This window comes from Schistocerca piceifrons, chromosome 4, assembly GCF_021461385.2.
Source record: "Schistocerca piceifrons isolate TAMUIC-IGC-003096 chromosome 4, iqSchPice1.1, whole genome shotgun sequence".
Classification (NCBI taxonomy): domain Eukaryota; kingdom Metazoa; phylum Arthropoda; class Insecta; order Orthoptera; family Acrididae; genus Schistocerca; species Schistocerca piceifrons.
Genome location: NC_060141.1, coordinates 325227829 through 325251029, shown reverse-complemented (window position 1 = coordinate 325251029; position 23201 = coordinate 325227829). Strand labels below are relative to the sequence as shown.

Genomic DNA, 23201 nt, shown 5'->3' with positions numbered 1-23201 from the left:
TAGCCAGCTGTACTATTTAATTTTAAAGGTTTTTGGACCCATAGATCAATTATAGATTGGTAATTTGTTGAAAATTTTGAGTGGGTTCAACTTGTGAGAATTTCCAGGTGCTGCTAACATGTACCTTAGTATACATGAATAACCCTGGGCTCTGGTGTTGCATTCATGAATGCCCCCCACCCCACCCCTCTAGCAGCAAATTCTAAAATATAATTATTATTGCAATTGTTTGATTATTATTGTTATTATATATTTATTAGCTGCAATATAGAGCACCAGCCCCCCCCATGAACCATGGACCTTGCCGTTGGTGGGGAGGCTTGCGTGCCTCAGCGATACAGATAGCCGTACCGTAGGTGCAACCACAACGGAGGGGTATCTGTTGAGAGGCCAGACAAACGTGTGGTTCCTGAAGAGGGGCAGCAGCCTTTTCAGTAGTTGCAAGGGCAGCAGTCTGGATGATTGACTGATCTGGCCTTGTAACAATAACCAAAACGGCCTTGCTGTGCTGTGTGCTGGTACTGCGAACGGCTGAAAGCAAGGGGAAACTACAGCCGTAATTTTTCCCGAGGGCATGCAGCTTTACTGTATGATTACATGATGATGGCGTCCTCTTGGGTAAAATATTCCGGAGGTAAAATAGTCCCCCATTCGGATCTCCGGGCGGGGACTACTCAAGAGGATGTCGTTATCAGGAGAAAGAAAACTGGCGTTCTACGGATCGGAGCGTGGAATGTCAGATCCCTTAATCGGGCAGGTAGGTTAGAAAATTTAAAAAGGGAAATGGATAGGTTGAAGTTAGATATAGTGGGAATTAATGAAGTTCGGTGGCAGGAGGAACAAGACTTCTGGTCAGGCGACTACAGGGTTATAAACACAAAATCAAATAGGGGTAATGCAGGAGTAGGTTTAGTAATGAATAGGAAAATAGGAATGCGGGTAAGCTACTACAAACAGCATAGTGAACGCATTATTGTGGCCAAGATAGATACGAAGCCCATGCCTACTACAGTAGTACAAGTTTATATGCCAACTAGCTCTGCAGATGACGAAGAAATTGAAGAAATGTATGATGAAATAAAAGAAATTATTCAGATTGTGAAGGGAGACGAAACTTTAATAGTCATGGGTGACTGGAATTCGAGTGTAGGAAAAGGGAGAGAAGGAAACATACTAGGTGAATATGGATTGGGGGACAGAAATGAAAGAGGAAGCTGCCTGGTCGAATTTTGCACAGAGCACAACATAATCATAACTAACACTTGGTTTAAGAATCATGAAAGAAGGTTGTATACACGGAAGAACCCTGGAGATACTAAAAGGTATCAGATAGATTATATAATGGTAAGACAGAGATTTAGGAACCAGGTTTTAAATTGTAAGACATTTCCAGGGGCAGATGTGGATTCTGACCACAATTTATTGGTTATGACCTGTAGATTAAAACTGAAGAAAGTGCAAAAAGGTGGGAATTTAAGGAGATGGGACCTGGATAAACTAAAAGAACCAGAGGTTGTACAGAGATTCAGGGAGAGCATAAGGGAGCAATTGACAGGAATGGGGGAAATAAATACAGTAGAAGAAGAATGGGTAGCTTTGAGGGATGAAGTAGTGAAGGCAGCAGAGGATCAAGTAGGTAAAAAGACGAGGGCTAGTAGAAATCCTTGGGTAACAGAAGAAATATTGAATTTAATTGATGAAAGGAGAAAATATAAAAATGCAGTAAGTGAAACAGGCAAAAAGGAATACAAACGTCTCAAAAATGAGATCGACAGGAAGTGCAAAATGGCTAAGCAGGGATGGCTAGAGGACAAATGTAAGGATGTAGAGGCCTATCTCACTAGGGGTAAGATAGATACCGCCTACAGGAAAATTAAAGAGACCTTTGGAGATAAGAGAACGACTTGTATGAATATCAAGAGCTCAGATGGAAACCCAGTTCTAAGCAAAGAAGGGAAAGCAGAAAGGTGGAAGGAGTATATAGAGGGTCTATACAAGGGCGATGTACTTGAGGACAATATTATGGAAATGGAAGAGGATGTAGATGAAGATGAAATGGGAGATATGATACTGCGTGAAGAGTTTGACAGAGCACTGAAAGACCTGAGTCGAAACAAGGCCCCCGGAGTAGACAATATTCCATTGGAACTACTGACGGCCGTGAGAGAGCCAGTCCTGACAAAACTCTACCATCTGGTGAGCAAGATGTATGAAACAAGCGAAATACCCTCAGACTTCAAGAAGAATATAATAATTCCAATCCCAAAGAAAGCAGGTGTTGACAGATGTGAAAATTACCGAACTATCAGCTTAATAAGTCACAGCTGCAAAATACTAACACGAATTCTTTACAGACGAATGGAAAAACTAGTAGAAGCCAACCTCGGGGAAGATCAGTTTGGATTCCGTAGAAACACTGGAACACGTGAGGCAATACTGACCTTACGACTTATCTTAGAAGAAAGATTAAGGAAAGGCAAACCTACGTTTCTAGCATTTGTAGACTTAGAGAAAGCTTTTGACAATGTTGACTGGAATACTCTCTTTCAAATTCTAAAGGTGGCAGGGGTAAAATACAGGGAGCAAAAGGCTATTTACAATTTGTACAGAAACCAGATGGCCGTTATAAGAGTCGAGGGACATGAAAGGGAAGCAGTGGTTGGGAAGGGAGTAAGACAGGGTTGTAGCCTCTCCCCGATGTTGTTCAATCTGTATATTGAGCAAGCAGTAAAGGAAACAAAAGAAAAATTCGGAGTAGGTATTAAAATTCATGGAGAAGAAATAAAAACTTTGAGGTTCGCCGATGACATTGTAATTCTGTCAGAGACAGCAAAGGACTTGCAAGAGCAGTTGAACGGAATGGATGGTGTCTTGAAGGGAGGATATAAGATGAACATCAACAAAAGCAAAACGAGGATAATGGAATGTAGTCGAGTTAAGTCGGGTGATGCTGAGGGCATTAGATTAGGAAATGAGACACTTAAAGTAGTAAAGGAGTTTTGCTATTTGGGGAGCAAAATAACTGATGATGGACGCAGTAGAGAGGATATAAAATGTAGACTGGCAATGGCAAGGAAAGCGTTTCTGAAGAAGAGAAATTTGTTAACATCGAGTATAGATTTAAGTGTCAGGAAGTTATTTCTGAAAGTATTTGTGTGGAGTGTAGCCATGTATGGAAGTGAAACATGGACGGTAAATAGTTTGGACAAGAAGAGAATAGAAGCTTTTGAAATGTGGTGCTACAGAAGAATGCTGAAGATTAGATGGGTAGATCACATAACTAATGAGGAAGTATTGAATAGGATTGGGGAGAAGAGACCACAGAGGGGGAGGCAGGAGTGTTATCACATCACTGGACCAGAAGTTCTGGCTGCAGTGGACGTCAAGCTTCTGGTCATACCCCTCCATCCTTCCTTCGCTCTGGCGGAAACGTTCCCTGGAAAATGACCAGAAGGGTATGTGTCCACCTCCTGATGCCATGCACCAGATGAAGGCAGTGACTGCTGCTTTGTGGGCGGGTCTAGCTCCATTTGTAGGACAAGAGGAGATGGAGGAGGTGAAGGCTCCGTCCCCGTGGGGTCATCCTGCAGTGTCATGATGACAACCTCTGGTGGCTGCTGTGGCCGCGCTGTCCTCTGGATCTGTGAATCTGGGGGAAGAGACAGCCGCTCAAAACCCTGTAAGAGACAATATCACATGGCGCAAAGTGATACTAACAGTCTTCCTCCAGCGCCAGATGCTGAGGAGGGTGGAGCAGTGTTCGATGGCGGCAGCCGTGAAGCAATTCCGCCAGCGATGATCCATTTCGTTAGTGTGAATGATAGGAGGCAAGAAGTAGTTGCAGTGCTTGATCCCTGGTGTGTGCGGAGCGAAGTTTGACCATCTGCTTCTTGAAGGTTCTGACAAAATGTTCTGCTTCGCTGTTTGACTGTGGATGGAACAGTGCACTAGTTAGATGCTGTACACCACTGCATTCACAGAATGTGTCAAATTTATTTGTCATGAAGTGAGGGCCATTGTCCGATACTCTAATCTCAGGTACACTTTCAAAGCAAAAAATAGAGCATGACACCTGAATGGTGCTACATGACATTGTCGAGTTCATGGTCACAGCAAAAGGAAACTTGCTATATGAGTCAACCACAATCAACCAACGGGGGTTCCAAAAAGGTCCTGCAATGTCTATGTGCACACATTGCCATGGTGATTGTGACTTAGGTCAAGCAGAGAATTTTTGTGGCGAAGCAGGCAGATTTTCCCCACATGCGTGACACTGTTTTGTTTGGGTGTCCATACCCTGCCGAGTACAGTGTCGATGTGCTAACTGTTTCGAACGAACAATCCCCTCAGTGTTCTTGGTGAAATAACTGCAGCACTTCTTTTTGCAGTGCTTTAGAGATCAACACATGTGACTGTCCATTGTCATTTTGAACAAGAATCACACCTTTCTGTACAGCGAAGCTATGCTGATGTGCAAAGCATCAGCACACTACAAAGTTCTTTATGCTATGCATGAGTGAGGCCAAGGTGTACAAATGTATTTTAGCAGAACCTATTAAACTTAAAAGCCTCATAAATTCTTGTGGCCATTAGTTCTTAGCTAGTAGGTTTCAGGTGTAGTTTATGTGCTTTATATAACTCTTTATTATTAGAGGTGTTAATAAAGCTCACATTTTCTTACATATGTTGTTTAGAAACTTACATACAAGTGCAATTATCTTACATCAGTAAATGTAAATAATTATACTTTTAAACATTCAGATATTCTTCAATGTTACAAAATCAATGTGTTATTAAAAATTGTTTTAGCTCCCCACCCCACCCCCCCCTCTCCATGAATCATGGACCTTGGCATTGGTGGGAAGACTTGTGTGCCTCAGCGACACAGATAGCCGTACCATATGTGCAACCACAATGGAGGGGTATCTGTTGAAAGGGCAGACAAATGTGTGGTTCCAGAAGGGGGGAAGCAGATTTTTCAGTAGTTGCAGGGGCAACAGTGTGGATGATTGTTCTGGCCTTGTAACATTGACCAAAACAACCCTGCTGTGCTTGTACTGCAAACAGCTGAACGCAAGGGGAAACTACAGCCATATTTTTTCCCTAGGGCATGCAGCTTTACTGTATGGTTAAATGATGATGGCATCCTCTTGGGTAAATATTCCGGAGGTAAAATGGTCCCCCATTCGGACCTCAAGGTAGGGGCTACCCAGGAGGATGTCATTATCAGGAGAAAGAAAACTGGCATTCTACAGATCAGAGTGTTAATTGGACAGGTATGTTAGAAAATTTAAGAAGGAAAATGGATAGGTTAAAGTTAGATGTATTGGGAATAGTGAAGTTCGATAGCAGGAGGGTCAAGACTTCGGGTCAGGTGAATACAGGATTATAAATGCAAAATCAAATAGGGGCACTGCAGGGGTAGGTTTAATAATGAATAAAAAACAGGAGCACAGATAAGCTACTACAAACAGCATAGTGAACACATTAGTAGACACAAGGCCCACGCCTACCACAGTAGTACAAGTTAACATGCCAACTAGCTCCAGGCATGATGAAGAGATTGAAGAAATGTATGATGCAATGAAAGAAATTATTCAGATAGTTAGGGGAGATGACATTCAGGGGGGACTGGAATTTGATAGTAGGAACAGGAAGAGAAGGAAAAGTAGTAGATGAATAAGGACTGTGGGTAAAGATGAAAGAGGAAGCCACCTGATAGAATTTTGTACAGAGCATAACTTAATCATAGCTAACATTTGTTTTAAGAATCATGAAAGAAGGCTATATGTGTGGAAGAGGCCCAGAGACACTGGAAGGTTTAAGATAGATTATATAATGATAAGACAGAGATTAGGAACCAGGTTTTAAATTGTGAGACATTTCCAGGGCAGATGTGGACTCTGACCACAATTTATTGGTTATGACCGCAATTTATTGGTTATGAACTGTAGATTAAAACTGAAGAAACTGCAAACAGGAGGAAATTTAAGTATATGGGATCTGGATAAACTGAAAGAACGAGAGGTTGTAGAGAGTTTCAGAGAGAGCATAAGGAAACGATAGACAAGAATGGGGAAAGAAATACAGTAGAAGAAAAATGGGTAGCTTTGAGGGATGAAATAGTGAAGGCAGCAGAGGATCAAATAGGTAAAAAGACAAGGGCTAGTAGAAATCCTTGGGTAACAGAAGAAATATTGAATTTAATTGATGAAAGCAGAAAATATAAAAAAGCAGTAAATGAAGTAAGCAAAAAGGAATACAAACGTCTCCTAAAAATGAGATCAACAGGAAGTGCAAAATGGCTAAGCAGGGATGGCTAGAGAACAAATGTAAGGATGTAGAGGCATATATCACTAGGGGTAAGATAGATACTGCCTAGAGGAAAATTCAAGAGACCTTTGAAGAAAAGAGATCCTCTTGTATGAATATCAAGAGCTCAGATGGAAACCCAGTTCTAAGCAAAGAAGGGAAAGCAGAAAGGTGGAAGAAGTATATAGAGGGTCTATACAAGGGCGATGTACTTGAGGACAATATTATGTAAATGGAAGAGGACGTTGATAAAGATGAAATGGGAGATATGATAGTGCATGAAGAATCTGACAGAGCACTGAAAGACCTAAGTCAAAACAAGGCCCCAGTAGTAGGCAACATTCCATTAGAACTACTGATAGCCTTGGGATAACCAGCCCTGACAAAAGTCTACCATCTGGTGAGCAAGATGTATCAGACAGACAAAATACCCTCAGACTTCAAGAAGAATGTAATAATTCCACTCCCAAAGAAAGCAGGTGTTGACAGATGTGAAAATTACTGAACCATCAGTTTAATTAGTCACGTTTGCAAAATACTAACATGAATTTTTTACAGACAAATGGAAAAACTGGTAGAAGCCGACCTCGGGGAAGATCAGTTTGGATTCTGTAGAAATCTTGGAACACGTGAGGCAATACTGACCCTATGACTTATCTTGGATGATAGATTAAGGAAAGGCAAACCTATGTTTGTAGCATTTGTATAATTAGAGAAAGCATTTGACAATGTTGACTGGAATACTCTCTTTCAAATTCTGAAGGTGGCAGGGGTAAAATACGGGGAGTGAAAAGCTATTTACAATTTGTACAGAAACCAGATGGCAGTTGTAAGAGTAGAGAGGCATGAAAGGGAAGCAGCGGTTAAGAAGGGGGTGAGACAAGTTTGTAGCCTATCCCTTATGTTATTCAGTGTGTATACTGAGTAAGCAGTAAGTAAAGGTAACAAAAGAAAAATTTGGAGTAGAAATTAAAATCCATGGAGAAGAAATAAAAACTTTGAGGTTTGACGATGACATCATAATTCTGTCAGAGACAGCAAAGGACCTGGAAGAGCAGTTGAACAGAATGGACAGTGTCTTGAAAGGAAGATTTAAGATGAACACAAAAAAAAGAAAAACAAGGGTAATGGAATGTAGTCAAATTAAATCAGGCAATGCTGAGGGAATTAAAGTAGGAAATGGTTTACTTAAAGTAAGCAGATGAGTTTCACTATTGTGGCAGTGAAATAACTGATGATGGTTGAAATAAAGAGGATATAAAATGTATAGACAGGCAATGCCAAGAAAAGCGCATCTGAAGACGAGAAATTCGTTAACATCTAGTTTGGATGTAAGTGTCAGGAAGTCTTTCCTGAAAGTATTTTTATGGGGTGTAGCCATGTACAGAAGTGAAACATGGACAATAAATAATTTGTACAAGAAGAGAACAAAAGCTTTCTTAATGTAGCACTGCAGAAGAATGCCGAAGATTAGACGGGTAGATCATGTACCTAACGAGGAAGTACTGAATAGAATTGGGGAGAAGAGGAATTTGTGGCACAATTTGACTAGAAGAAGGTTTGGTAGGACACGTTTTGAGCATCAAGAGTTCAGCAGTTTAGTATTGAAGAGATGCGTGGGGGGTAAAAATCATAGAGGGAGACCAAGAAATAATACATTAAGCAGATTCAGAAGGATATAGGTTGCAGTAGTTATTCAGAGATGAAGAAGCCTTGCACAGGATAGAGTTGCATGGAGAGCTGCATCAAACCAGTCTCTGTACTGAAGACCACAACAACAACGATTTTTTTGAAAATTTTCTTTATTATAGCAAGCTGTGCACTAAGAAGTATTTTATGTTGATAATGTTAACTTTTTTGGTGAAAGATTTTGTGGATATTTCTGCAAAAATCGTTGCCTCTTCTTGTTTTGTAGTTATGAACCTTATTTTTCAGTGTTGAAAGTTACTGTTGATTATTCAGAAAGTACACACACTATAAACGTATAAGCTAGGAAGTGTCATTATTTTAAGTTCTGTAAATATTTCCCTTCATGGTTGTCTAGAGGGAACTCCTTTCAGTATTCTGATTTTTTGATGTTTGTTTTCCCACAGATGATTATATAATACCTGAGCAAGCTGTTCATATAAGTGGAACAGGCACACAACAGTGATTCAGCAATAATCTAAAGCGTACTTAGCATATAACAGCATTTACTTAGTTCTTTATTCAAAACTTTTGGTTTTTTCTCCCATCTCTAGTATTACTCTGTCCATACACCAAGAAATTTTGATTATGGAGGTTGTTCCATACCACAGTTAGTTTTTATGCTGATTTTAGATTTAATTATAATATTATCAAAATTTGTCCATACTATTTTTCTTATTTATGACCAAAGTGTTACCCTATACCATTTTCATGGCTCATTTATTGTCTTAGACATGTTATAAAAATTCTTGTGTCATTGGCAAACATCACTCTATCAGTGATCTTCACATGGTTCAGCAAATTATGTATGTTTACCAGGAACAACAAAGGGCTTATCATGTAACTCTAGGGCACTCCATCACTAATTCTGGTTGTAACCTGAAAGGTAGTAATTGCCTTAATGATAAATTTGTACTCTCTGTTGTCTATCAGAAAGATAGGACTTGCACCATTTGAAGGCCAGTCCCTGGGACCCTGTAACAATATAGTTTCATAAGCAGTAAGTCATTGCTGATTAGATCAAATAATTTGATAAATCCAAGAATATCTCAGAGCTTAATTTATTCATATTCAAGGGATTTCGGACCATTTGCATGAATTGAAAGGCTGCTGTTTCTGTTGATTTGCTCTTCGTAAACCCATTTTGAGCATTAGTCAATATTTTATTTGTGTTCAGAAACCCAGGTAGCTTTTCACTTACCTTAGAAAAACCTGTCAGTAGAGACACTGGTCTATAATTACTTATGATAACAGTATTATCTTTCATGTAGAGTGGCTTTAGTTTTGATGGAAGCACCCCTGTCCTGAAAAAAGTTAGGCTAGCTGAGAATCTGTACTGGTGGAATTACGTTTGATTACGTTGTCTGGATTTCTGTCAACACCACTAGACATTCATTTTTTAATTTATTAATAGCATTTATTGCCTCAGATTCTGTTACTGCGTAATGGTAGAAAAACATTGTCTTTTCATAAAATAGGTACTATTATGCTATCGTTGTTTGAATTGCACATACTTTTAATTAGGTTTGGCACCATGTTCACATATGTTCATTGAATATATTGGCAACCTGTTGAGCATTTTCTATCACTTTATCCTCACCTTTGATTGTGAAGTTATGGGTTTTAGTTTTACGTTTTCCTAATCTTCTGAATCGAATTTGATTTATTGCTTCACCTGTTGATGTATGAGATATTGCATACATCATAGCCATTGTGATTCCTGTAAAACATTCGTGTAGAGTATAGACCTTCTGTATTTTATGTAGTATGGTTTTATCAGTATATTCATTTTTGCATGTCTGTATCCTTACCTCTGTTCCAATTAGTTTTCATAGAAGGTATTTAATAATGTTTCACAAGAAGTTTTGTCACTCCCCACCGCAAACAAAATTGCAATTTTTGCAATTGATTGTTAAAAACTAAAACTAAACATCGCCCAAACAGGCCATGAAGGCCCCAATGGTACCGACCGGCCACCGTGTCATCGTCAGCCCACAGGTGTCACCGGATATGGAGGGGCATGTGGTCAGCACACTGCTGTCCCAGCCATATATCAGTTCACAAGACTGGAGCCGCTACTTCTCAATCAAGTAGCTCCCCAGTTTGCCTCACAAAGGCTGAGTGCACTCCGCTCGCCAACAGTGCTCGGCAGACTGGATGGTCACCCGTCCAAGTGCTAGTCCAGCCTGACAGTGCTTAACTTCGGTGATCTGATGGGAACTGGTGTTACCACTGCGGCAAGGCTGTTGGCAATTAATCGTTGGATGATTAAAATCTTCACCAGTGTTTACTTTAAAATCTTCACCAGTGTTTACAATATGATGGAGAACTTCCCCACATGGGAACTGAAGTTTTGGTTACATCAGGAGGTGACTCAGGTCGTCAATAGATGAATGCAATTACAATTTTATGATCACTCCTGATACAGAGTTTTGCCCAACAATCTCGCATGCAGCATCCATTTCTATCTCTGTGGATTTGAGTTTCTTGCCTACTGCAACCAATGCAGCACCTCCATTTCCCATTAGGCTGTCTTCAAAACTCTCACTGCTGTCAACTTCAGGATTTAATCAACTTTATGTTTTTAGGTGTTTGTTAATTTCAAGCATCTCTGTTTCGCGACTGGTTTAGTGGAGTTTCGGTAATTCATGAAGTTTCTTAAGTCTACCACAGTCCAATAGTAAGGGTCTGTTAACGAGTTAACCCTATCAAAAATCCAGTGCATAGCCAGCCCGAACATGTTACTGATTTGATTATACAAGAAGTCAGGAGGGCTATGCCATTACAAGTGGCTACTTGTAAATTAACAAAATGCAAGAAGCAAAGGGACTTGAAAGAAAACAAGGCTTCAGGGGCGATAGTATTGTGCATTGTTTGCTATTGAGCCAAATCTGACTGGTAGTTGAGTATTGTTTCAGCCCATGAATGATAATTCATGAAGTTTGTTAAGTCTACCACAGTCCAATAGTAAGGGACTGTTAACGAGCTAACCCTATTGAAAATCCAGTGCATAGCCAGCCTGAACATGTTACTGATTTGATTACACAAGAAGTCAGGAGGGCTATGCCATTACAAGTGGCTACTTGTGAACTTGTAAATTAACAAAATGCAAGAAGCAAAGGGACTTGAAAGAAAACAAGGCTTCAGGGGCGATTCTAGAAGTCGGTCAAGGGTGGGTTTGGGGGTGGGGGGTGTCGTTGGGAGAATGGAATATCGTTTAACAAAAGTAGAGTCGGGGTCCTCCACCGACAAATTGGTAACATTTGGTGTTGCTTGAAGTAGTTTTTGGCAACAGTTTTGGAGTTCAGGGTAAAAATGTGTCCACAGAATCTCTGTGACCGGGAAAATAATACGGTTTGACCCAGGTGTCCGGCGATTTCGAAGTTTTTGTCTGGGGTCAGCAATTTAAGTGTTGGTAGGCATACCCGGTATATTTAGCTTTCTTGATTATTGATGTATATTAATAAATAATAAGACGCATATTTTAAGTTAAATGATATTTATTGTTTAGATAGTAAGCTATTTGTCGCTCTTATTCTTTTGTTAAAATGTGTTCGAAATACATTGCACCCTATGTTGCTACATAATTATTAAAAAAATTATTGAATCGTGACGGCTAACGGGGCTCTGGTGAAGCTGCGATAGGCCTAGCAAGCCAGTAGTGGATAAATCAACTGCTTTCAAAAAGGGAACATGCCTCGGATCACGGAACGGATTTAAAGGAAACGGACCAAGCAATGGAAAAGGATTACGAGATGGTTTACGGCTGGGCACCTTAAACATAAGGACTCTAACTGGGAAGTTAGAAGAAATTGTAGAAATGATGGAAAGGAGGAAATTGGACATCTTGGGACTTGCTGAGACTAGGTGGAGAGGAGTTGGTGAAAAACCACTAAGTAAAGGATGTAAACTGTACTGGATAGGGAATGAGAGGGGAAGAAATGGAGTGGCAATAGTGGTCAGAGAGGGTCTGCAGGAGGAGGTGGAAGGTATCAATGATCGAATGATAAAAGCCAGAGTACGGGTGAAAGGAAAAAGCATTGAAATCATCCAAGCATATGCCCCACAGGTGGGGTGTACAAAAAAGGAGAAGGAGGAATTTGAAGATGACATGCAAAAGCAGCTAAATGGAGGAGATCAGATTATAATAGGGGACCTCAATGCACATGTTGGCACAGACAGGAAAGGATTCGAGGAGATAATGGGACCAGAGGGCTGGGGGAACCGAAATAGAGAAGGAAAATTGTTGCTGGAATTCTGCAAGAGGAATGGGCTGGCGATCGCAAATTCGTGGTACAAGAAGAGGAGTAGTCACAAAATAACTTGGTACAGTGGGGACTGGTCCCAAACTTCAGTAGTAGACTATGTACTAGTGGATAGGCAGATGATGAGCAGCCTCACAGATGTTAAGGTCATACCATCTGAGGCCTTAGACAGCGACCATCGGCTGTTGGTAGCCACCCTAAGAGAGAAAAAAGATAGGAGGGCAACAGATATACAGGAGAAAAGGTTGAAGACATGGATGCTGAAAGAGGATGAACGGAGGACCCAGTACCAGACACTGATCAGGAAGAAGCTGCCAAAGGAAGATCAGAGAACAGTGGAAGAAGAATGGGGCGATTTTAAGAGGGCTCTAGTTGAGGCAGCTGAGACTGTGTGCGGAAGAACTAGCACAAAGAGGAGAAGTAGGGAAACCCCATGGTGGAACAACATATGTAAAGAGGCAGTACTTCGAAAGAACAAAGCCTTCAGAGAATGGTTCCAGACCCGAACAGAGGAAGCTAGGGTAAAATATAAGGAAAGCAAGAAAGCGGCACAGACCATAGTAAGGGCGGAGAAGAAGAAGTGGATGGAAAAATGGACAAGAATGTTAGAAGAGGACAGTGAAGGGAACAAAAAAGTACTTTACACCATGGTAAGAAATAAGAGGAATGACAGAAGCGAGTGCCTGAGGATCATGGATAATAATGGAAGAGTTGTGGAGGAAATGCATGAGCTCAAAAAGATTTGGAAGGAGTACTTTGAAGATCTGTTGAATGCTGCCAAGCAGGTAACTAACAGCGATGGAGAGCCTAAGCCAGCAGACGATTATAATAGTGGGGAAATTGATGATCTAACTTGGAATGAAGTGGAAGAAGCCATAAAGAGGATGAAAGGGGGCAAGGCACCAGGTTGGGACGAAGTAACAGTGGATATGATACGAGCAGCAGGAGAAGTAGGAACCCAGTGGCTATACAGAGTGCTGAGGGTGGTGTGGAAGGAGAACAGAATTCCTGAGGATTGGAAGAAAGGAATTATAGTCCCGATCTTCAAGAAAGGGGATAAAAGGAGATGTGAGAACTACAGAGGAATCACCCTGCTATGCCACTGTGGAAAAATCTATGAAAAGATGCTGGAGAAGAGAATAAGAAGCAGTATTGAAAGTAGACTGCAAGAGGAGCAGTACGGTTTCAGACCGGGAAGATCAACAACGGACCTCATATTTGCGGTAAGGCAACTGCAGGAAAGGCACTATGAGTACGGGAAGGACTTAATCATGGCCTTTTTGGATATTGAGAAGGCGTATGATAGTATCTGTAGGGACAAGCTCTGGGATGTGCTGAACGCAAAAGGGATAGATGAAGAGATTACACGAAAAGTCAGAAAAATGTATGAGGGAAGTGAGAGTTGTGTGAAAGTGGGGAGGGAACGTACTGCATGGTTCAAGCTGGAAAATGGGCTGCGACAGGGAAGTGCACTTTCGCCTTTATTGTTTATTATTGTTATGGATGAAATCCTACAGCAAGTATCAGATGCAATTGGAGATCATAAAATGAAAGCAGTGCTTTTTGCCGATGACCTGATGTTATGGGGAAATTGCGTGAAGGAGGTGCAAGAGCAGTTAGATGCATGGGAGGCAACGGCAGCACAATATGGAATGCATTTCTCTGCAAAGAAAAGTGAAATAATCGTCACAACAAGGAAGAAGAATAGGCCAAATGTGGATATAACTTGTGGAGGGGAAAAACTACAAGTGGTAGAGAACTTCAAGTACCTGGGAAGCGTGATTGAAAGTAAGGGGGGAAACGCAATGGAAATAAATGAAAGATGCAGAAAAGCAGGGCAGTTCTACAAATGCATTAGGGGGCTTATTTGGAGCAAGGAGGTGCCACAGAAATCCAAGGGAATTATATACCGAACCTACTTTGTCCCCATATTGACATACGGAAGTGAGACATGGGTAATGCACAAAAGCGACAAAAGTAGAATACAGGCTAGTGAAATGAAGTTCCAGAGGAGCAGGTTGGGTGTAACAAGACGAGACAGATTGCGAAATTTGTATGTGAGGGAAAGACTAAAGGAGGAACCAGTACAGGACAGGATAGAAAAATCAAGACTGCAGTGGTATGGACACATGAAGAGAATGGATGAGGGAAGAATTCCAAAGAGGATGTTTGATCTGCAACTGGAGGGGAAGAGGCCCAGAGGAAGACCAAGAGATAGATGGGTGAAGGGAGTGAAGGAATGTGTGGTGAGAAGAGGAGAGAACTGGACGAAGGTGGAAGAGGGGGAATGGTGGAAAGACAGAACACGGTGGAGAGGCTTGTGTTCCCGACAGACCCAGCCAGTGGCTGGAAACTGTCCAAGATGATGATGATGATTGAATCTGTTGAAGTGATATATTCGCTGATTCCTGAAGTCATTTTATCCAGTGTAACATGATACTCCATTGGGAGGGGGCTATATGCCCCCCCCCCCCCCCCGCCTTGCCACCGCCACCCAAATGCTTTAAAGTTCCTCCTCGGCGCTCGTGTTCTGAACGCATACCGGACATAAGAAATACGCTGCTCGGCGTGTCCCTGCGCCTTAACTAGTGGCACCCCATAGCGGCGAGTTGTGGCAACTCCGCGCATGCGCAGTTTCACGGAACTAACGTGACGTAGTGGCAGTCCCGCGCCTTTGAAAGTCGGTCAGTGTGTTGAAAAGCGGCAGTAAAGCGCGATCGTATGTGGCGCGGTGACCAGTGCTGCTGAGTTTGTTCGCATTGAAGCTGCGTGTGTGTTAACATTATAGTCGACAAGTTGCACAGGTCCACTACAGGTAAGTACCAAGCACGTATAAAGTATTCGTGTTGAGAACAGTGTATTCGCCACTCAACAAACGACTGACAATATTTTAATACGCTTGGAGGGTAATTATTGCAGACGAACGTAATCTATTGCCATGTAGCTACATAGTAATATGCAAATTATCTTCTTTTACAGTAAGCGTAGGTTTTGGTGACTATGCATGCCCCATAAACTTTTCTGTGAGGGCAGTTTAAAAACGTTTAATTAGATATCTGTCTCAGAAAGCACTTCAGGATGCCCGTCTCCTGAAGATTTTTTCTTAACATTCAGGATTAATCTTAGTAGATGATAACATTTCGTGCTACTCTCTCTCGTAAGTTCTGTACCTATTTCATCTTTCGTTCTCGACGTTTAAGTTTCTTTTCAGATACGCTAGTGAAAACGTGGTAAAATAGAATTGTTAACAGCATGTGTACTTGTCAGAGTACTTGTCCTAACACTTATCGTGCTGTTTTAATGTTATGTATAGGTTTTTCAAACAGCTACGTTTCCGTATGTATAAACAACAGAGCTACAATACTCAATAGCTTAGCGTAGCTACAGTAGAATAATGTCTGTGCATGTTTTAACAGGCCGAGAAAGTGTAATTAGCTTCGGCTAATACTCTACACTTGATGCCGCACGATTTGCACTTTATGGTTTAGGAACTGTTCGACTTGCTAAGAAGAAGAATATACCGCAAGCAGTTTTATGTTGTATTACTCACCCTGCTGGATGTCTGTACATTTTACGATATGACGCGATCTACAGCCCAGAACAATTTAATGAAACAAGTGGGAAGTTTTTTCGTGGATAACGATATTTAAAAATCATCAGCTAGAGACCTGTATATGGTGGTCATTACTATTAACTTTCCACTAATTTCTACTTCACAATCTTAAAAAAAAAAAAAAAAAAAAAAAAAAATGCTGATCCCTGTTCCGTGTATACCTCTATAAAACCAGAAGTAAAGTTATTGCTCCACGGGGTGAAAACGAAATGATTCAAAACTATACAACCACGCTTAATTGACAAATAGTAGCAGCCAACCACCCGTATTCCCTCGTATTTTGGAATTACAAGCGATCAGCAACCTGTCCCTGTCACTTGACGCGCACACATGCGAAATGTGCACAGACACTCACGCGCTCCCTCCCCTCTCTTACTGCTCGGCGGAGCTAGCCGCAGAAGGATTAACCCAGGCCAAGAAATGGCCCAAGTTAAAAACCTAATGATGCAGCGTATCACGGTTATTGACGCAGATCGATGTATTAGGGGTTTAGACGTGATTGTCACGATTATTACCTGCACCACCAACATATTGTAAATCATCTATTGTGTTCCTTGAATTTGATTGTAGCTGCAACTAAGACCCTGCACAATAATGCTTTATCACTTAAAATACCTTGTGTTGCAGATTATTTCTGGTTTCGTGTTGGCGTTTGACTGTCGGTGAAGTTCCGTTCGTTCAAGACAAGAGATAGACCTAGATAGACACGCAAAAAAAAAGTAGTTTTGGTGGTAAACTTTGAGATTGCTTATTGAGAGCACTCTTCTGTAAATCTGAACTTGTTCTTGTAGTTAAGCACGACTTCTTGTCTGAATACCGTATGTACAATGTGGAACTGGAAATATTACTATCCTGTGTAAAACTTAACAATCTAAGGCATAGCTTCCGGCCATTTACGTCTGACCAGTATCAGAAACTACTGTAAGAAACTACATAAGTATTTATAGAGAGACTTCGATAGTGTAATTGTAAATCTCATCAGTTGTGTGTTTGTGAGAAAAAACATTTTTCGGTTTGTTGTTAAGAATTAATTCACACAAGTCGGTTGTCACGAGACGATTCGTCCTCGTGGGTTTAATATTAAATATCATTCAACAATTATTCTGGAGTCGTTTTATTGATAGATGTTAGCTATCAATAGTTGTTCGATCAGATGCTGTTTGCGGCTGCGATATACATCGCATTTCTTCCAGGAAGTTGTCTCCTTCAGATGAAATTTACAACTCCCTAGAAATGAATTCTGCTGCTTACCTTTACTCTAGTGAAATAATCGTCGTGTCACTTCGCAATGCTTTTAATTTACTAGACGACTGGTTCGTTAGCGAGTGTTAAACGCTAATGATATCTCCAGAAAGAATCCCACTGGATTCGTTGTTACAGTAATTTAAGGTTCATTAAAATCGGACTTAATGCTTTTAAGTGATAGAAAACATAAAACCCCGAACAGTAACGCTCAATTATCACCACGCTGAGGTGAGCTTCGTTGTGTTATCGCTGTACCTTAAAATCCGGTGGTATATGTAGGTGGACCACCCGTGCAGACTAGTCGCTTTCTTGTGTAGACCAGAACAGTTGCTAGAGTCAGAATGATTGCCTTCTAGATAGAGTTGCCAGATGTCTGGCTTTTTACAGACTGTTGAACTACTTAATCGACGAGTAACTCACACAATGCTACACTAGTGGTGGTGTTGATACAAATCAGATTAATGGCAACGATTGCATTGTCTGTAGGATGACAATTATTGAACTACATGAAATAAAATCGTCATAAATTCTGGACGGTTTGCAGTAGGACGTTCAAACTGCACAGTGCCGCAGGGCGTGACGGAAATTAGTATGCGCATGCACACGCGCCTAGTTGTTGTCGGCCGTTTGCACGTGAAAATGTCACTATACAGCGTGCCTGAGCGTATACTGGTTGTGAAGGCCTACTGTGCGAGCATTAATAGCCCAACTGCGGCTGAAAGGAAGTTTGAGGCCGAGTTCAAGCTGAAGACAACTGGTCCAAGTGTGCTAACAATCAAAAATTTGATTCGCAAGTTTGAGAGAACGGATATTGCTCGTGAACAGTATTGGAAATGTCGGTCGTCCAAAAAGGGTGAAAACGACAGAAAACTTCGAGAAGACACGCGTTGTGTTTCAAACCCGCCCAAGGAAATCGGTCAGACGACCTGCATAACAGACGGGAATCAACCGGGAGACACTGCGACAAATTGTTGTTGAAGACCTGCATCTCTTCCCTTACAAAATTCAAACCCGTCAGCCATTAAGCCCTAGGGCCATAGAACAGCGGTTGTGTTTCACCAACACTGTTGTCCACTGAATTGGCGAACAGGACTTTGATGTGAATATGGTTTGGCTTAGCGACGAAGCCGACTTTCACTTGGAGGAGTTCGTCAATAAGCAAAAGTGGCACATTTGTGGGTCTGAGAATCCGCATTTCGCGATCGAGAAGTCTCTTCGCCCTCAACGGATGACTGTGCGGCTGCAATGTCCGGTCATGGAATAATCGGTACTATATTCATTGGTGGCACGGTGACTACCAAACAGTACGTGAAGGTTTTGGAAGGTGATTTCATCCCCGTTATCCAAGGTGACACTGATTTCAACAAAATGTGGTTCATGCAAGACGGAGGTCGACCCCATCGAAGCAGGAGAGTGTTCGATGTCCTGGAGGAGCACTTTGAGGACCGCATTCTGGCTCTGGGATACCCAGAGGCCACTGGCACGGGCCTTGATTGGCCGCCATATACTCCCGATCTGAACACATGCGACTTCTTTTTGTGGGGCTGTATTAAAGACAAGGTATACAGCAGTAACCCCCAAACCATTGCTGAGATTAAAACAACAACTGAAGAGGTCATCGGCAGCATCGACACTTCGGCGGATCAGGCAGAATTTCACTGTTCGTCTGCGCCACATTCGCCAACGATGTGAGGCATATCGAGCATGTCATAACAAAAATCCGAATATCTGTAGTGACGTTTACATGTTGAATTAAGTTTTTTTCATATACTTCAATAATTGTCACCCTTTACAACAACAGTTGCTGAAATTAACATCTCGTGAAAAAGGAACCCAATGACTTTCGCAGAGTGAAAAAGAAATGGCAGATGAAGTATTTCTGCAAGATGAGTCAGTGGAATGTGTGGTGTCGTATACACTTGACTGTGCGGACAATGTACATGAGGAGTACAATGATGACTATACGTGCTTAACAAGTGAAAGTGTCGAGCCATGTAGTTCATCACCCTTGTCGGACAGGGAGCCACAAATCCCTTCTCCAGTGAAACGTAGTAAAGGACAATCGTTGTCCAAGGATCGAGTACTAAAAGGAAATACGTACATGGAAGATCATCCGCAGCATAGTAAAAAAACAATTATGAACAAATTTTGAGTAAGTCCGCAAAATATGATCGTGTAATGCGTAATAAAAACTAAGGACAAGGCGCACTTGTTACAAAAACTGGAGTTGTGCGTTTCAAGGGTGCTCGATACGGTTTACAGGATGTGCATGATAGTGACCTACCACGTTATGCACATCAAATTGTGCGCGACACAAATCATAATAATTTCGAGAGAAACAGTGGATGGTTGCATAACTTAAAACAGTGCTACAGAATTGGTAGACGTAAGATAACGAAATTTCAAACAAAGCATCAACTTGACGATGCACAGCAAACTGCGGAATCGGTCCGAAAATAAACTTTTCTCATCGTTCAAATGGTTCCAATGGCTCTGAGCACTATGGGACTTAACATCTGTGGTCATCAGTCCCCTAGAACTTAGAACTACTTAAACCTAACTAACCTAACGACATCACACACGTCCATGCCCGAGGCAGGATTCGAACCTGCGACCGTAGCGGTCACGCGGTTCCAGACTGAAGCGCCTAGAACCGCACGGCCACACCGGCCGGCTCTCATCGTTCAGTAAGGAATTTGTTTTAAACGCTGACCGATCGGTATTTAAAGAAAAAATGCATATGAAAGGAACCCTGGATGTCAGACGTACCAAGAGATTTGTATCAAGATCAAATAATAGCAGTGCCTTAACGCATTCTTGTACAATTATGCAGACTGTTAATCTGGATGGTAAATTGGTTGAAAATTTATTTGTTGTGCTGCGAGAAGTTGATCTGCACCCCACGATTCTTTCTCGTGTGCGTGTTCTTGCAAGGGCAATAGGTAATATTTACGTCACAACAAGCAAGAGGGAAAATGGGCATAAGAGAACTACAACTGTGGTATGAGCACCGCTTTTGGCCAGTAGCTGGTCAAAATTTCCTTTTGCTTTATTCCTGGTCTGCACGTAAAAATAACACTACTTCAGAGCGAAGTATCCATCCTGAAAAGTGTATGACATTACAGTTCGTACCATCTGGAACCACTGGACAAATTCAGCCTCGGGTCGTCGTCCCCCCCCCCCCCCCCTTATAGAATCGCTCTATCTGCAGTAGTTACACCTTAAAGGATAGCCAGTTTCACGATAAGCGCCACGACAGACTGTTTCGCATTCGGTTTCATGCCATCACATTTCATCAGTTTTCATCATCCTGTTACACCATTATGATTCTATATGCATCTTTTAAGAGTGGGTACCTAACTGAACATCCTTCACGGTTTGTAACTCCCAAGGAGTGCGCCTTCGATCTTGATGGTGCGCGCCAAATTTTATTCGGTGTTCATTGTGCAAGTTAATGGCTTGTTTGCAACATATGTTGACTGTTGACGATGCCCATTTTGTGACCTGTGTAACATACATTACATAGAAGGTTGATCTCTGCACCTCCCAGACACTAATTTTCTGTCGCTCTCCTGATGCACACGGTGAGTCGTTAGTAGCTAATATTTTTCTTGTCATAGTTGTTAACACAAGCACTTTCAAATGAGCCTCAGTCAAGATTGAACTTGCAGCCTCGCACTCAAGGGGTTCCTTGTCAGTGTGGCATCTTCTTTACTGGAGTTAGTTGTGTGTAGTCGTTCCACTTTAAACTACCCTGTACGCATATCGCTAATATTTTATGGATGTGACTGCTTCCAGTGATTGTAATACAATCGTGTAATCATACAGTAATGAATCTTTCTCCTATGTACACGCAACACGTTGTATTTGGTTCTGCTGGGGGTCATTTGCCGATCCCTGTACCAAACGTCTATCCTCTGCAGGTATTCCTGTATTTCAATGCTGTTTTCTAGTGTTGGGGCTGCTCTGTATACAGGGATGGGCAAAAATATGGAAACACCATGTCTTGTGTAAACACAAGACATGACCATGCCAAGTATGGTGTATGCAAACCGGTGGCATTCAGAATAGCTTCCAACCGTGTCGGAATGGATAAATGCAGGGTCTTTGTGGTTTTCAAGGGAATCGTATACCATTCGTCCTGAAAAATAGTGACAAGCTCAGGTATTGAGGAAGGAGGTGGATAGCAATCACACATCCTTATCTCTCAATAATACTGAGATGTGATGACGGTAGTAGCCAGGGGAGACGCGACAATTCATTCTCGTGCCCACAAAACCAATCCTGGACGATGCGAGCTGTGTGAACGGGGGCCCTGTCGTTTTGGCACAGAGCATCGCCATTGGGGAACAAGATTTGTAACATGGGATGGGCCTGGTCAGCCAAAATGCCCACATAATCCTTGACAGTGATGTTACCTTATAGTGTAAGCACGGGGCTCTGGGAATACCAGTATATGGCTGACCAAGTCATCACCGAATCCTCGTCTGTTTCACTCTTGGAAGTAAACCGGGCCAAAAGTTGGTAAGTGTGTGGAACAACACACATCCGCCCAAATTACTTTCTTCCATTGCTCCATAGTCCAGGTTTTATAGCTTCGGCACCGAGTTTTCCAGCTACAGGCATTGGCATCACTGACGAGTTGTTTCGGAGTTCCATCTCGCCCAATAATTCCGTACTTCAGGAGCTCCATTTGTGTTTTTGGTGCTGACAGGGTTCGCAACTGCGACAATCAATTCTGCAGTGCCATCGTCTTATTTTTCGTCACAAGCCTTTTGAGTGGCCGCCTGTGACCATCACTCAACACGCGCTTTCGTCCAGCATTATGACTTAGCGAATGATGTTTCTCCTCTTTCCCCGTTCAAATGGCTCTAAGCACTATTGGAATGAACATCTGAGGTCATCACTCCCCTAGACTTAGAAATACTTAGACCTAACTAACCTAAGGACATCACACACATTCATGCCGAGGCAGGATTCGAACCTGCGACCATAGCAGCAGCGCGGTTCCGGATTGAAGCGCCTAGAAACGCTCGGCCACGACGGCCGGCGCTTTCCCCGTATGCGGTGTAAATCTTTGATACGGTGCCTCTTGAAACACTGAAAACTTCGGCTCCCTCGGTTATGGAAGCACTGTCCATAGGAGCACCAACAATTTGCTCATGTTCGAATTCACTTTGCTCCAACTTAATGCTCTCAAAACACAGAATGCTGGTCTGACTGCGACTGACACTTGCAACGTATCGAGACCATTGCAGAGGTGCCGATCGTGGTCAGATACAACAGCGCCACCTTCAAGCTTGGCTAACATCTGTATTTATGTTCAAGCATGCATTTCGTATGGTGTTTCCATATTTTGTCCACCCCTTGTACAGCGGCATTGTCAAGGTTACACACCACCGATCAGGCTGACCGGCCCAGTGGTAAGTCACAAGACTCGTTTACGGATGAATGGCCGTTCAGATCTCGACCGGCAATCCAGCTTCAGGCTTTCCAAGATTTCCCTAAATTGCTGCCTCGATGCATACTTTGCAAGGGCATGGCCGATTTATTTCCCCAATCCGAGCTTGCAGAAGTGTCCTCACATTCCATGTTCCAATCCGTATCTTTCCTCCCTTCAGTGTCCCTTTCTTCCTTTCAAATATGTCTACTCTCAATGTGTTCGCCTCCTGGAGATCCGAATGAGGGAAAGTTTTAACTCCGGAATCTTTCACATGGAGAGATATACCATGTACTGCTTGGGAATCTACCATTAGCCAAGTAATTTACCATTAGCCAAGTAAGTGAATTTAAATATCTCGGAAGCACAATAACTGAAGACTTGAGATGTCACCAGGAGGTGAAAACTCGAATTTCCATAGCGAAGGAGGCATTCAACAGAAAGAGGAGACTCTTATGTGGCAAATTAGATAAAGGACTAAGGAAAAGGCTTGGCAAATGTTTTGTCTGGAGTGTGGCACTATATGGGGCAGAAACATGGACACTGAGACGAGAGGATGAAAAAAGGTCAGAAGCATTTGAGATGTGGATGTGGAGGAGAATGGAGAGAATAAGCTGGATGAAAAGAGTGAGTAATGAAA

At 42.0% G+C, this 23201-nt stretch overlaps 1 protein-coding gene across 1 annotated transcript in view; it reads left to right on the top strand.

Moving 5' to 3' along the window:
* The first annotated feature begins 14957 nt into the window (after positions 1-14957).
* LOC124795290 (balbiani ring protein 3-like) overlaps positions 14958-23201 on the top strand; it is a 259410-nt gene continuing 251166 nt past the window's right edge. Inside the window, exon 1 of the mRNA XM_047259248.1 lies at positions 14958-15078. The gene's annotated coding sequence lies outside the window, so the exon portion shown is untranslated. The remainder of the gene's footprint in view (positions 15079-23201) is intronic.